A 14,440-nucleotide genomic window follows, 5' to 3' on the forward strand; every position below is an offset into this window, starting at 1 on the left:
CCCTAACGCTAACCCTAAACCTAAAAATAAGCCTAACCCTGAGACACATCCTGAGGGCAAAGGAAGCCCCTAAATCAAACCACTAAATGTAACCCTAACCCTAACTCACAAACTCCCTGAAACCTAACCCTAAATCTACACACTAACCGTAAATCTAATGACTAATCATAAATCTAAACACTAACCATAAATTTAACCACTAACCGTAACTCTAACTCCAACCCTAAATCTAAACCGAAATCTAACCACGAACCCTAACCCTAATCTTAACCCTAACCCTAACTCACTAATCCCAAATCTAACCACTAACCCAATATCTAATGACTAACCAAAATCTAACCACTAACCAACCCTAACCCTAACCACTAATTCTAAATCTAACTCTAACCCTAATCACAAACTCCCCATACCCTAATCTCAAAAACCTGTAACCCTTAACCCTAACCAGTAACCACTGACCGTAACCCGACACTAACCCTAACTTTAACCCGAAACCCTAACCTAACAGCCTAACCCTAACCCCTTGACCCTAATCAAATAACCAATAACCTTTAACACTAACCCTAACTCCCGGCCCTAACCACTGACCTAACTCTTACCCTTAACCCTAACTCCCTACCCTAAAACACATAACCGTAACACTAACCATTAACATTAATCCTAATCCTAACCTAACTATAACCTTAAAACTAAGGCCAATCCCCTGACCTTGAAACACTGACCCTGACCCCCAGACCCTGACCCCCACCCTCACACTGCTGAGGCACCACAAACCTGCAGAAGGCCAGGGTCACCTGCTGAGGGCCCTGGACACCTGCTGAAGAAAAGGGGAAACTCCAGAAAATACAGGAAACCTGGGAAATGGAGTCCAAAATGTCATGGTGCTGTGGAGAAAGGCTGCCTGGGAAAGGAAGTCCATCATAGTAAGGCTCTAGAGAAAGGCATCCTGAGAAATGTTGTCTGAAATGTAGTGATGCTCCAGAGAAAGGCATCCTGGGAAATGAAGTCCAGAATGCAATGATGCTGGAGAATAGGCATCCTGGAAAGTGAAGTCCAGAATGTACTCATGCTCTAGAGAAAGGCATCCTGCAAAATGGATTCCAGGATGTAGGGATGCTCTAACATATGACATCCTCGGAAATGAAGTCCTTATGTAGTGATGTCGTTGAGAATGGCATCCTGGGAAATGAAGTGCAATATGCAGTGATGTTGTAGAGAAAGGCATCCTGGGAAATGGAATCCAGAATGTACTCATGTGTAGAGAAAGGCATCCTGAAAAATGAAGTCTGGAATGTACTGATGCCATACACAAAGGCATCCTGGGAAACGGAGTCCACAATGTAATGATGCGCTCAAGAAGGCATCCTGGGAAGTGAAGTCTGAAACATAGTGATGCTCTAGAGAAAAGTATCTTGGGAAGTGAAGTCTGAAATGTAGTGATCCTCTAGAGAAAGGCGTCCTGGGAATTGAAGTCCAGAATGTAGTTATATGGTAAAGAAAGGCATCCTGGGAAATGATATCCATATGTAGTAATGCTATAGAGAAAGGTATCCTGGAAAATGGAGTCAATATGTTATGATGCTATAGAGAAAGGCATCCTGGGAAATGAAGTCCAGAATGTACAGATTCTGTAGAGAAAGGCATCTTGGGAAAAGAAGCCCAGAATGTCAAGTGGCTCTAGAGAAAGTCATGCTGGGAAATGAAGTCCAGAATGTAATGATGCTATAAAGAAAGGGATCCTGGGAAATGAAGTCCCTCATATAGTGATGCTGTAGAGTAAGGCATCCTAAGAAATAAAGTCAAAAATGTACTGAAGCTATAGAGAAAGTCATCCTGGGAAATAACGTCCAAATGTCCTGATGCACTAGATAAAGACATCTTGGGAAATGAAGTCCAGAATGGAGTGTTGCTGTAGAGAAAGGCATCCTGGGAAATGGAGTCTAGAATGTGATGATGCTGTGAAGAAAGGCATCCTGGGGAATGGTATTCTTATGTAGTAATGCTGTAGACAACAGCATCCTGGGAAAGGGAATCCAGAATGTAATGATGCTGTAGAGAAAGGCATCTTGGGAAATGACATCCAACATGTACTGATGTAATAAAGAAAAGCATCCTGGGAAATGGAGTCTAACACACAGTGATGCTATAAGGAAAAGAAACCTAGGAAATCATCCAAGTCGCAAGATGGGCAATGTAGTTTCTAATAGATGACCAATATACAGAAAGGCAACCTGGGAAATGAAGTGCAAAACCTAGAGACACCTATCCCTAAACTAACCAGCACCCAAACCATAACCTTCTGACTCTGACTCCCTGATCATGATCCCTACCCTCACACTGCTGAGAGCACAACAAAACTGCAAAAGGTCAGGGCCACATGGAGAGGTCAGTGGACACCTGATAAATAAAGAGGGAAACACCTGAGGACACAGGATACATGGGAAATGGAGTCAAAAAAGTGGAGAATGTCATTCTGGGAAATAAAGTCTTAAATGTCATGATGGTATAGAAAAAGGCATCCTGGGAAACAAAGTCCAAACCTAGTGATGCTTTAGAGAAAGTCATCCTGGGAAATGATGTACAGAATGTAGTGATGTGGTAAAAAAAAAAAAAAAGCATCCTGGGAATTGAAGTTCAGAATGTTGGGATGCTCTAGAGAAAGGCATCCTGGGAAATGATGTACAGAATGTAGTGATCTGGTTAAAAAAAAAAAAAGCATCCTGGGATTTGAAGTTCAGAATGTTGGGATGCTCTAGAGAAAGACATCCTGTGAAATAAAGTGCAAATGTACTGATGCTGAAAAAAGACATCCTGGAAAATGAACTCTAGAATGTACTGATGATGTAGAGAAAGGCATCCTGGGAAATGAAGTCCACAATGTAGTGATGCTGTAGAGAAAGGCATCCTAGGAAATGAAGTCCTTATGTAGTGATTTGCTGTGGGATGTTCTGTATGTCAAATTGCCCTGATTGGTCAATAAATAAAACACTGATTAGCCAGTGGCTAGGCAGGAAGTATAGGCGGGACTAACAGAGAGGACAAAAGAAAGAACAGGAAAGTAGAGGGAGACACTGCCAGCCGCCATCATGACAAGCAGCATGTGAAGATGCTGGTAAGCCACGAGCCATGTGGCAAGGTATAGATTAATGGAAATGGATTAATTTAAGCTGTAAGAACAGTTAGCAAGAAGCCTGCCACGGCCATACAGTTTGTAAGCAATATAAGTCTCTGTGTTTACTTGGTTGGGTCCGTGTGGCTGTGGGACTGGTGGGTGACAGAGATTTGTCCTGACTGTGGGCAAGGCATAAAAACTATATGTGATTTGTTCAGGAAGGGATCCTGGGAAATAGTGTCTGACATGTAGTGATGCTGTAGAGAAAGGCATTCTGGGATATGGGGTCCAGAATGTACTGATGTTGTAGAGAAAGTCATCCTGGGAAATGAAGACCGGAATGTATTGTCACTATAGAGAGAGGCGTCCTGGGAAATGGAGTCCAGAATGCAATGATGCTCTCCAGAAACGCATTCTGGAAATGAAGACCAGAATGCCCAGATGCTCTAGAGAACGGCATCCTGGGAAATGAAGTCCCACAAGTAGTGATGCTATAGATAAAGGCATCCTGGGAAATAAAGTACAAGTGTATGGATGCTATAGAGAAAGGCATCTTAGGAAACGGAGACCAGAATGTACAGATGCCGTAGAGAAAGGCATCCTGGAAAATGAAGTCCAACATATATTGAGCTGTGGAAAACATCATCCTGGGAAATGGAGTCCAGAATGTATGGATGCTATAGGTAAAGTAATCCTTTAAAATGAAGTTCAGACTGTATTGAAGCTATACAAAAAGGTATCCTAGGAAATGAAGTCTAGAGTGTACAAATGCTGTAGAGAAAGCCATCCTTGGAAGTGAAGTCCGGAATGTTGTGATGCTCTCAAGAATGGCATCCTGGGATATCAAGTTCAGAATGTGCTGATGCTATAGTGAAAGGTATCCTGGGAAATAAAGTCCAAATGTACTGATGCTAAAAAGAAGGCATCCTGGAAAAAGGAGTCCAGAATGTACTCATGCTGTAGAGAAAGTCATACTGGGAAATGAAGTCCCACATGTACTGATGCTGTGGAGTAAGGCATCTTGAAAAATGAAGTCCTGAATGTATTCATGCTACAGAGAAAGTCATCCTGGGAAATGGAGTCCAGAATGTAATGATGCTCTAGAGAAAGTCATTCTCGGAAATAAAGTCTGAAATGTAGTGATTCTCTAGAGACAGGCATCTTGGGAAATGAAGCCCAGAATGTAATAATCCTGTAGAGATAGAGATCCTGGGAAATAAAGTTCCACCAGTAGTGATGCTGTAGAGATAGTCATCCTAGGAAATGAAGTCCAAATGTACTGATGCTATAAAGAAGGCATCCTGGGAAATGAAGTCCAGAATCGACTCATCCTATAGAGAAAGGCATCTTAGGAAATGGAGTCCCGAATTTAGTGATGGTGGAGAGAAAGGCATCCTGGGAAGTGAAGTCCAGAATGTAGTGATGTTGTAGAGAAAAGCATCCTGGTAAATGAAGTTCAGAATGCAGAGATGCTGTTGAGAAAGGTATCCTGGGAAATAATTTGTAATATAATGATGCTGTGGAGAAAGGCATCCTAGGAAATGAAGTCCAGAATTTATTGATGCTATAAAGAACAGCATTCTGGGAAATGAAGTCCATATATAGTGATGCTCTAGGGAAAATCATCCTGAAAAATGAAGTCCGAATGTAGTGATGCTGTACAGAAAGACATCCTGGGAAATGAAGTACAAAATGTCATGGTGCTGTTGAGAAAAACATCCTGGGATATGAAGTCCATATACAATGACACTATACAAAAAGGTATCCTGAAAATAAAGTACAAAATGTTGTGATGGTGTAGAGAAAGGCATCCTGGGAAATGAAGTGATATCTATTCATCCTATGTGAGTTCCAGAGATGAAAGCCAGGAAATCACTTGGTTGCCAGTTTCCTCAATGGCACTTATTTGTGTTTTGAAACTATTTATATATGTGCTGGCATGTGAGTGTCCATATGCCACACCAGAAATGTAGAAATAAGAGAAAGCTTTGAAGGAGTGAAATGGGTTTCTGGAGTATGAGCTCATGACACCAGCCCTAGCAGCAACCACCTTTACTCACAGAAACTCCTCTCTGAAATTCATTTGTTGTTTGGAGAAAGTGTTATGAAAAAATTGTCTGGTCCTAACAATAAACTAACTCATTCAACAGGCAAGAAAAGACAAAAAGTGATATCAGTATATAGTTTTTGTTTACAAATAGTATTTATTAGTCAATGTCTACTATTTTCCATTATCTTTAAAAGAAAATGTTTTCAATCAGAAAAAAACAATATTTTACTATTTTAATATTTCAACTATCTTATTTCAGCATCAAAGAGACAGCTCTGTTAGAAATGTCTGTGTTGTACAAGGCTGTGACCTCATCTTGATCACCATATGAAGATAGACAAAAGTAGACCCCACAAAGTCTTTTATTCTTCACATTTCTGTCATGGCCTAAAAACCCATAGTCACATCTATCTCTCTCTCTCTCTCTCTCTCTCTCTCTCTCTCTCTCTCTCTCTCTCTCTCTCTCTCTCTCTCTCACACACACACACACACACACACACACACACACACATGCACACACACACGAGATTTTTTAAAGTAAATGTCACTGCTATTACATTATCTGGCACCTCTATAATTCCCTTTGAAGGCAATACTTCAAAATATTATGCCAAATGGATAACAGTTGAGGACATGAAGATGCATGGAACCTTAAATAATATATACATATACACAGTACATCAAGTTCTATTGTAAAATATTCAGTTGATTACTCATTAACTTAAATTATTAAATCTCTTCCAGATAAATGAAAATGTTTCTTTGGATACACACATAAGTATTTAATGTTTTTATATACTCTATTAATTATTTTAACATTAACATTGTTAAAATATTTTGAGAAAATAACAATTATTGGAAGTAAATCATCTACCCTTTGACTTGTGCTCAGGAGACTGACACATAAAGATCATGAATTCATATATATTCATGATTAATAACTGACATTCAAGATATTCTCTCACATTCATTTGTTGATCTGAAAAACTCATATGAATAAATGTTTGGTCCTCAGAATAAACCAAATAAATTCACATGCAATAAAAGGAAAAAAAGAGATAGAAATACATCATTTTCATTTGCAAATAGGATTTATCATTCAATTTCTCCTACTTTGCATTATCTTTCAAGGAAAATATGTTTACAATCTGAAAAGATGGTATTTTATTGATTCAATATTACAACTAATTTTACTTGAGCATCAAGGAGACAGCTGTGGTGAAAATGTCTTTCTTGTGCAAGTCTGTAATGTTATGTTGAACAAAAATATGAAGTTTGACAAAAGTAGACCCCACAAAATAAATCTCACTGCTATTACATAATCTGACATCTCTGGATAATTCCCTTAGAAGACAATACTTTGGGATGAAGTGCCAAATGCATAACAGATGAGGACATGAAGATGCATGGGACTTTAAATAATGTATATATATTCATAGAACATTATTTTATTGTGAAATATACAGTTGATTACTGACTCCCTTAAATTATTACATCTCTTCCAGATAGATGAAAATGTTTCTTTGGATACATACCTGAAATATTTAATGATTTATTCTCTCTTAATTATTTTAAAATTAACCTCATTAAAATGCATTTGTAAGTAAATAGGTTGCAACAACTCTGAGTTTGGTCCCAGATTTTGGCACCAAAATATGAGTTTTGCAAATCTGAGGAAAGGTGTCCTGACTACCTGAGAGTCAGAAAACACTTTGAGCTGCTTAGCACAGCTCTGATAGCTGAAACTGCAAAAAGACAGATCAGTCATAGAGGGCAAGGTATCCCAGACACCTCAAGCTACTCAAAACAACAACTCTGCCCTGAAGGTGTCTTGGACACCTGGAGCTGTTTAGCTTAACCCTGCAGGGAAGATTTTCTGACTTCTCAGGAAAGTCAGGCCTGGAAGTGCTTCAGCAGGGAAGGGTATCCTGACTCTTCAGAAAAGTCAGGCTATACCTGGTGTGATGGGTGATGGTCTCCCTGCAGGATATAGCAATCCTGCTCCTCTCCTGGAGACCCACTCCAGCTGAGTTTTGCTCAGAGCCCTCTTAAGGGGGCTTCCTAGCAAAACCCTGCTTCTCTGGCCAAAGAAATTACAAAAATGTAGTAATCTCCTCTGGCTCAGGACAAAAGTGTTACTTTTCAGCTCTTTTGCTCTATCTACTCAGCAAGGATCTTCTGTTCAGCTCCCTCTTGCTCAATCCACTTGAAACATCTCAGCAAGGTACTTTTGTTCAGCTCCTCCTTGATCAATACACTATGGTGTATCACAGTAAGGTTCTTCTATTCAGCTCCCCCTTGCTCAAAACAACTTGGGATGTCCCAATAAGGTTCTTCTGTGCACCAGTGAATGAAGGTCTTCACACACAAAACACTTTTGAGATTTTTATTTGGGAAGGAAGAGTCCAGAAGAGTAACTGCTCCTACCAGGGTGGAGAGTACAACTCTCAATTGACCAGGCAGGGCAGTTTCTACAGGATGTTTTGGGGATGGAGTCAACCAATTAGTTTGGTTTTTTTTCTGCCCAGTGTTTGGCCAGTTTTGTGGGCTAGGACAAAGATGGTCCTAATTACAGGGACAAATTGTTTTTCTTTCACTGGCCTTTCTTGGCTTTTTGACACTACCTTTTAAAGGAAAGGCATATTTATTTCACTGACTCTGATTCTAGGGACCAAGAGTGTTATTTTGGCACCAGTTTCAGAGTCAGGGCATGTTTCCTTAGTTCATTTCTCTTGCTCAGGTCCAAAACATAAGTTGTGTTTCTTTCCCTGGTTCTGGGCCCTAGGGCAGGATTCTACTATCCTGTTCTTTGATTGGTTAGTTTCGCAAGTTATTTGGCCAGGGGCAGAGATGGCACTGATTTGAGCCAAACTGTGTTTTTTTTAAACTGGCCTTATCTGTGTCATCTTTCCCTAGTTCTGGGCTCCAGGGTCATCGTGGGTTTCTTTACCCAGTGCCCTTTCCCTACACTTTTAACAAAACAACAATCAATGGTAGTACATCAACTACCCTTAGACTTGTGCTCACAAGACTGACACATAAGGATCATGAATTCTAATGTATCCATGACTAATTACTGACATTCAAACCAAGCAGATAACAAACAACATTTCAAGGGAATTTATGAAAAAATATTAAAAATAAAACCATGAACAAAAATCCACCACCCTTTCACAAACACCCTTACTTAAAAAGTGTGATCACGTACTGCCTGAGAGTTAAGTAAAAATGAACCACTTAGATGATAGCCATCCCATTCTACACAAGGCAGCAGATAAATACCTCTGAATAAGTGAAAGTGCCAAAGAAGGTGAACAAAAGCCACAGAATGAATATAAGGACCACAAAATGAACTTTACTAATTGAATTTGCCTTATATCCCACACTTCAGTATCTTACTCAAATGTTGCCAAATAGAAGCTGCAATGGGATCTTCATATCACTCTTCAGTTAATTTGGTTAATAATTTACTTACATTAAATCTATAACAAAAAAGACTTAAAACAGGTTTTTTTTCATTGAAACTGAAAACTGTGTTAAAGTCTTAACCAAATTGTTTACATAGTTTTCTTTTATGAGTACCTATCTGTTTTCTTATATCAAGAGAATATAAAAAGCTTTAAAATATTTACAGGGATAGAGACATGATCAAGCCTTTAACACAAGTTGATTTCCTGGACCAAGATCAGATTTTTGGATGACTTCCAGTAATTCTTGCAAGAAGAAGCTCCAAGGGTCTAACCTTCTTGGGAACCAGAATGCACATTCATATACCCAGAGGAAGACAAACAGACAGACCGACAGACAGACAGACAGACAGACAGACAGACACACACACACACACAGCATAATTAAAATAAAGTCAAATCTTTAAACTAATTTTCAATCATGAATGTTTTTCTATTATAATTTCGGGAGCATGGGTTTTGAGGCATCTAAAGGATTACAAAGTTTTTCTCAATCATGAATTAGTCCATGTAATAGAAAGCAAGCATGTAGGCTTGAAGTCAGAGTATTCTATCATTTTCAGTCTGTGAAAGATTTCAGAAAATTTAGAAAATGGTACCTGCTGGAAGAAATCGGTTTTGAAGGTTGGCCTGAGTATTTACATCTGCACACCATTTCCAATTTACACTTTCTGCTTTATGCTGCATGACAAGAATGTGAACTCTAAAGCCAGGTGGTGGTGGCACACGCATTTAATCCCAGGACTTGGGAGGCAGAGTCAGGCCTATCTTTGTGAGTTCAAGTCCTGCCTGGCCTACAGAGCGAGCTATAGGAAGGCACAAAGCTACGCAGAGAAACCCTGTCTCAAAAAAACAAAACAAAAAAAGAGTGTGGATTCTTAGCTGCCTGCTTTAACTGCCATGTCTGACACTTGTTTCCATGCCACTTTTACGGGGTTCCTATATTTCTCTGGAATCAAGGGACATATTAAACCCTTTTCTCAGTTCACTTAGATATGATCCATTATCAAAGCAACAGAAAAGCAATAATATACATCTATGAAATTTTACACCAGAATTTATTATTTCATGTATTTGAAGAGAGGTGTCTTCTAGAAGTGTGTAGGTCAGTTAGCCTTCAAAAGCAGAAACTCAAAAAGATGGAAAGTGATGGGCACAGTAGTGCACACCTTTAATGCCAGTACTCAGGAGGCAGAGGCAAGTGGATTTCTATCAGTTTGAGGCCAGCCTGCTCTACAAAGTGAGTTCCAGGACAGCCAGGGATACGTAAAGACCTTGTCTTAGTTACCTTATCATTTAACTTTATAGGCCTTTTGTCCATATTAGTTGACATGTGTAAACAAAACAAAAAGAGACATTATAATGCTTGAACAGATTGTTGACACAGTTTAGATTTTTTTCCAAAATAATTTTGTGTGATGGAATGTAAGTATGTGGCCTGAAATCATAACAATTCATATAGATTCAGATTGCCTTTGGTATAAAATTTTTTCAGATCATCAAAGTCTAATGTTATATTCAAAGAATTTAAAGACCAATTACACACTAAAAGTTTTACAGTTATAGGGTTGCTCTGTGTTGTGACTAGGCATTACCACATTGATTACATTCATAGGATTTTTCTTCAGTATGTGTTCTTTAATATACTTGAAGATGACTGGGCTGTGCTAAGGCTTTACCACACTGTTTATATTCATATGATTTTTCTCAATTATGTGTTCTTTCATTAAATTTAAGAGCACTATGATGAACAAAGCCTTTACCACATTGATCACAATTGTATGGTTCACTCCAGTATGTGTTATATTATAACTTTGAAGATGAGAGTGATGAGCAAAGGCTTGTAGAACACTGATTACATTCATAGGGTTTCTTTCCAATAAATGTAATTTCATGCCTTTGAAGATGACAGTGTTGTGCAAAGGCTTTTTCCCACTGATTACATTCATAGGGTTTCTCTCCAGTATGTGTTTTTGTATGCCTTTGAAGATCACTATTACATACAAGGGTTTTAACACATTGTCTACATTCATAGGGTTTTTCTCCCATGTGTACTTTCATGCCATTAAAGAGCATTGTGATAAGCAAAGGCTTTACCACACTGATTACATTCATAGGGTTACTCTCCAGCATGTGTTCTTTTATGTACTTGAAGATAACTAGGCTGTGCAAAGGTTTTACCACATTGTTTACATTCATAGTGTTTCTCTCCAGTATGTATTCTTTCATGCCTTTGAAGATGAGAGTGACAAGAAAAGGCTTTACCACACTAAGTACATTCATAGGGTTTCTCTCCTTTATGTGTTCTTTCATGCAGTTGAAGAGCACTGTGTCGAGCAAAGGCTTCACCACACTGATTACATTTATAGGGGTTCTCTCCAGTATGTGTTCTTTCGTGCAGTTGAAGACCACTGTGATGAGCAAAGGCTTTACTACACTGATTACATTTATAGGGTTTCTCCCCTGTATGTGTTCTTTTGTGTACTTGAAGATTATATGGCTGTGTAAAGGCTTTACCACATTATTTACATTCATAGGGTTTCTCTCCAGTATGTGTTCTTTTATGTACTTGGAGATGATTGTGATGAACAAAGGCTTTACCACACTGATGACATTCATAGAGTTTCTCTCCAGTATGTGTTCTTTCATGCAGCTGAAGAGTACTGTGTTGAGCAAAAGCTTTACCACACTGATTACATTTATAGGGTTTCTCCCCTGTATGTGTTCTTTTGTGTACTTGAAGATTATATGGCTGTGTAAAGGCTTTACCACATTGTTTACATTCATAGGGTTTCTCTCCAGTATGTGTTCTTTTATGTACTTGAAGATCATTGTGACAAACAAAGGCTTTACCACACTGATTACATTCATAGGGTTTCTCTCCAGTATGTGTTCTTTTATGTACTTGAAGATGACTGGATTGTACAAAAGCTTTACCACACTGATTACATTCATAGGGTTTCTCTCCTGTATGTGTTCTTTTATGTACTTGAAGATGACTGGATTGTACAAAAGCTTTACCACACTGATTACATTTATAGGGTTTTTCCCCTGTATGTGTTCTTTTGTGTACTTGAAGATTATATGGCTGTGTAAAGGCTTTACCACATTGTTTACATTCATAGGGTTTCTCTCCAGTATGTGTTTTTTATGTACTTGAAGATCATTGTGACGAACAAAGGCTTTACCACACTGATTACATTCAAAGGGTTTCTCTCCAGTATGTGTTCTTTCATGCAGTTGAAGAGCACTGTGTTGAGCACAGGCTTTACCACATTGATTACATTTATAGGGTTTCTCTCCAGTATGTGTTCTTTTATGTACTTGAAGATGAGTGGGGTGTGCAAAGGCTTTACCATAATGATTATTTTCATAGGGTTTCTCTCCAGTATGTGTTTTTGCATGCCTTTGAGGATGACTATGACATTCAAAGGCTTTACCACACTCAATATATTCATATGATTTCTCTGTAGTATGACTTCTTTCATGCCTGCAAGAATAATTGAAACATTTAAAAGATTTACCACATTCATTACATTGTTGAGTATTTATATCTTCATGAATTAATTTTACAATTTTGTCTACGTACAAAGGGAACTGAGATCTTAAAGTTTTAACATGTTGTTTACACTCATGTTGTTCCCCTGCATTAAGGATGACTTTGCATATTTGAATATGCCTTGATGGTAAGAGCCTTTATTACCTGGCTAATATTTGTGGCTTCATTGTTCTCTGAGGTTTTTCACATATTTGAAGAGAACTGGGAGAATTTGGACATTTATGTCCCTTGTTCCATGGATAAAGTTACCTATACTGTGAGTCATGCTACATGTTCAAAGTTAACCAAGACAAACAGAAACATGTACACAGACAGTCCTAGTACCCATAGGGCTTTTCTTTGGTGTATTTGTTGATCTATTCTTAATGAATCTGGAAAACCAATTGTTTGTAAACTTGAATCACATTCAACAAGTATACTCAACATGGGACTACTACATGTCTTTTAAGTGTTCTGAGATTCAGAGATGTACATAGCTTCCTCCCTGTCCTTATGTTTTCAGGGCTGGTATCCAAAGTGACATATAATATAACTATTAAAGAAAGAATAACAACAAGAATATTTCCACATTTCATTTACAGTTGGAATTTCTGTTCCTCATCAACGTGTGGTACAGGGAATAATGTTTCTGTACAACAACCCCCCTTTACTCTTGACTCGAACTACCTTTTTAACTGAAATTAGCAAAGACAGAACAACTATATGAGTAACTATACTATGGACTATTTGCTTATTACAAGGTTGTGTATATATTCTTATCACATATTCAATGAGTATATCTTTTGTAATATGAAATACTATGAAAATAAATGGATTGCCATTTGTACAGCATAGCTTTGATGATGCTATTATTCAAATGGTGATTTGTCATAGGCATTTTTTGTCTTCCTTCTTAAAAGAATCACTTTCAAACACAAATTTCTTACCTGCCATGTGTCTTTATGAGCATTTAATGGTCATCAATGCATTTTAAGCTGTAATTATTTACACTGTTTAATTTAATTAAAACATCCACATAAATTATATATATCCAGAGGCCTATTTCTATCAGCTTTTACGAGAAAATTACCTTCCATGTTTTTGAGAACTTTGACAATGTTCTTCAACTTCAAGATTTTCCCAGTTGTAGCCTAAAATATAGGACAAGAAAATGTATGAAATACTACAGGATACTGGAAATTTTATATTACTATCTTCAGTGATCCTTAGAACCAAATCTGATTTATTCATTTCATTCTTCCTCATTCTCAATCAGAATTGCAGAAGAGCATCAATAACTAAGAAACAGTTGTGCCCTTATTTAAAATGTGAAGGAAAATTTATAGTATTACCTATAGCTTTCTGTGGAAACAAAAGAGACTCTTTTCCAAAGCAACATATCCTTATATCCAAATTTTGAAGTCAAGGTATCTTTAAAATATACATTTTGGCATAACTCAACAGCTTTTACAATCAAATGTTTTTCTGCAGTTAAAAATCCCAAAGACAACACAATCCAGATTCTCTGTGTAATATCCATTTTTACGTGGCTTATTTTTTATACTACCTTTACTGTCTCTTTAAAGACTTTATTTTAAAAAACTATTTCTTTATATAACTGTATATATTCCTTTTTCTCTCTCTTTCAAGCCTATGTACAATTTTACACACATTGTAAACTATTACATCTGAATCTGTCTTATTGTGAATCTATTGCTTTAAACTGCAGCAGCTGTGGTTGCTGGCTCCGCCCACCTCAGCTTCCCAACATATCTACGTTTAACACCAGCTCTGGGAGCTATCGTGGGTCTATGCTTTTATCCAAGCAGTGTGTAGTCCAGAAACCTCTTTTTTTGTTTTGTACCTGCAAAGGCTAAATCCACCATGCAGCTTAATGTGACAATTGCAGAGGCCTCATTCCCGCCCAAAATATTAACAACTGTAGAGATATTTAAAGACACACAAGGAGAGTGTTTTTTGTGTGACTTAACACTGACATCAGGTGAACTGAAGGTACTTTTTACCTGGTTGTCACAGAGACTGCAGAAAAACAGCAAAGAAAAGCAGAAACCAGATCAAAAAGAAGATTAAAGGTCTTTCTCCCATCAGAAAGGTGAAAGAAGGCTCCATCCTCCTTAAGTTTTGTTCCTGAAATTCAGAGCAAAGTTTTGGCAAAATAAATAATAATAAAGAGTAGTCTTCATGGAAAGTTGAATACTTAGAGAGTAATGGAGCCAAGAAGAATGCATGTATGAGCATCATTGTTAGCCAGC

The 14,440-nt window shown here is 37.9% G+C and overlaps 1 pseudogene; it reads right to left on the reverse strand.

The window, feature by feature from the left end:
- Positions 1-10,264: 10,264 nt before the first annotated feature.
- On the reverse strand, positions 10,265-11,693 carry LOC131901019 (zinc finger protein 431-like; annotated as a pseudogene).
- Positions 11,694-14,440: the final 2,747 nt, after the last annotated feature.

The sequence above is a fragment of the Peromyscus eremicus genome, unplaced genomic scaffold (genome assembly GCF_949786415.1).
Source record: "Peromyscus eremicus unplaced genomic scaffold, PerEre_H2_v1 PerEre#2#chrX_unloc_1, whole genome shotgun sequence".
Lineage (NCBI taxonomy): Eukaryota > Metazoa > Chordata > Mammalia > Rodentia > Cricetidae > Peromyscus > Peromyscus eremicus.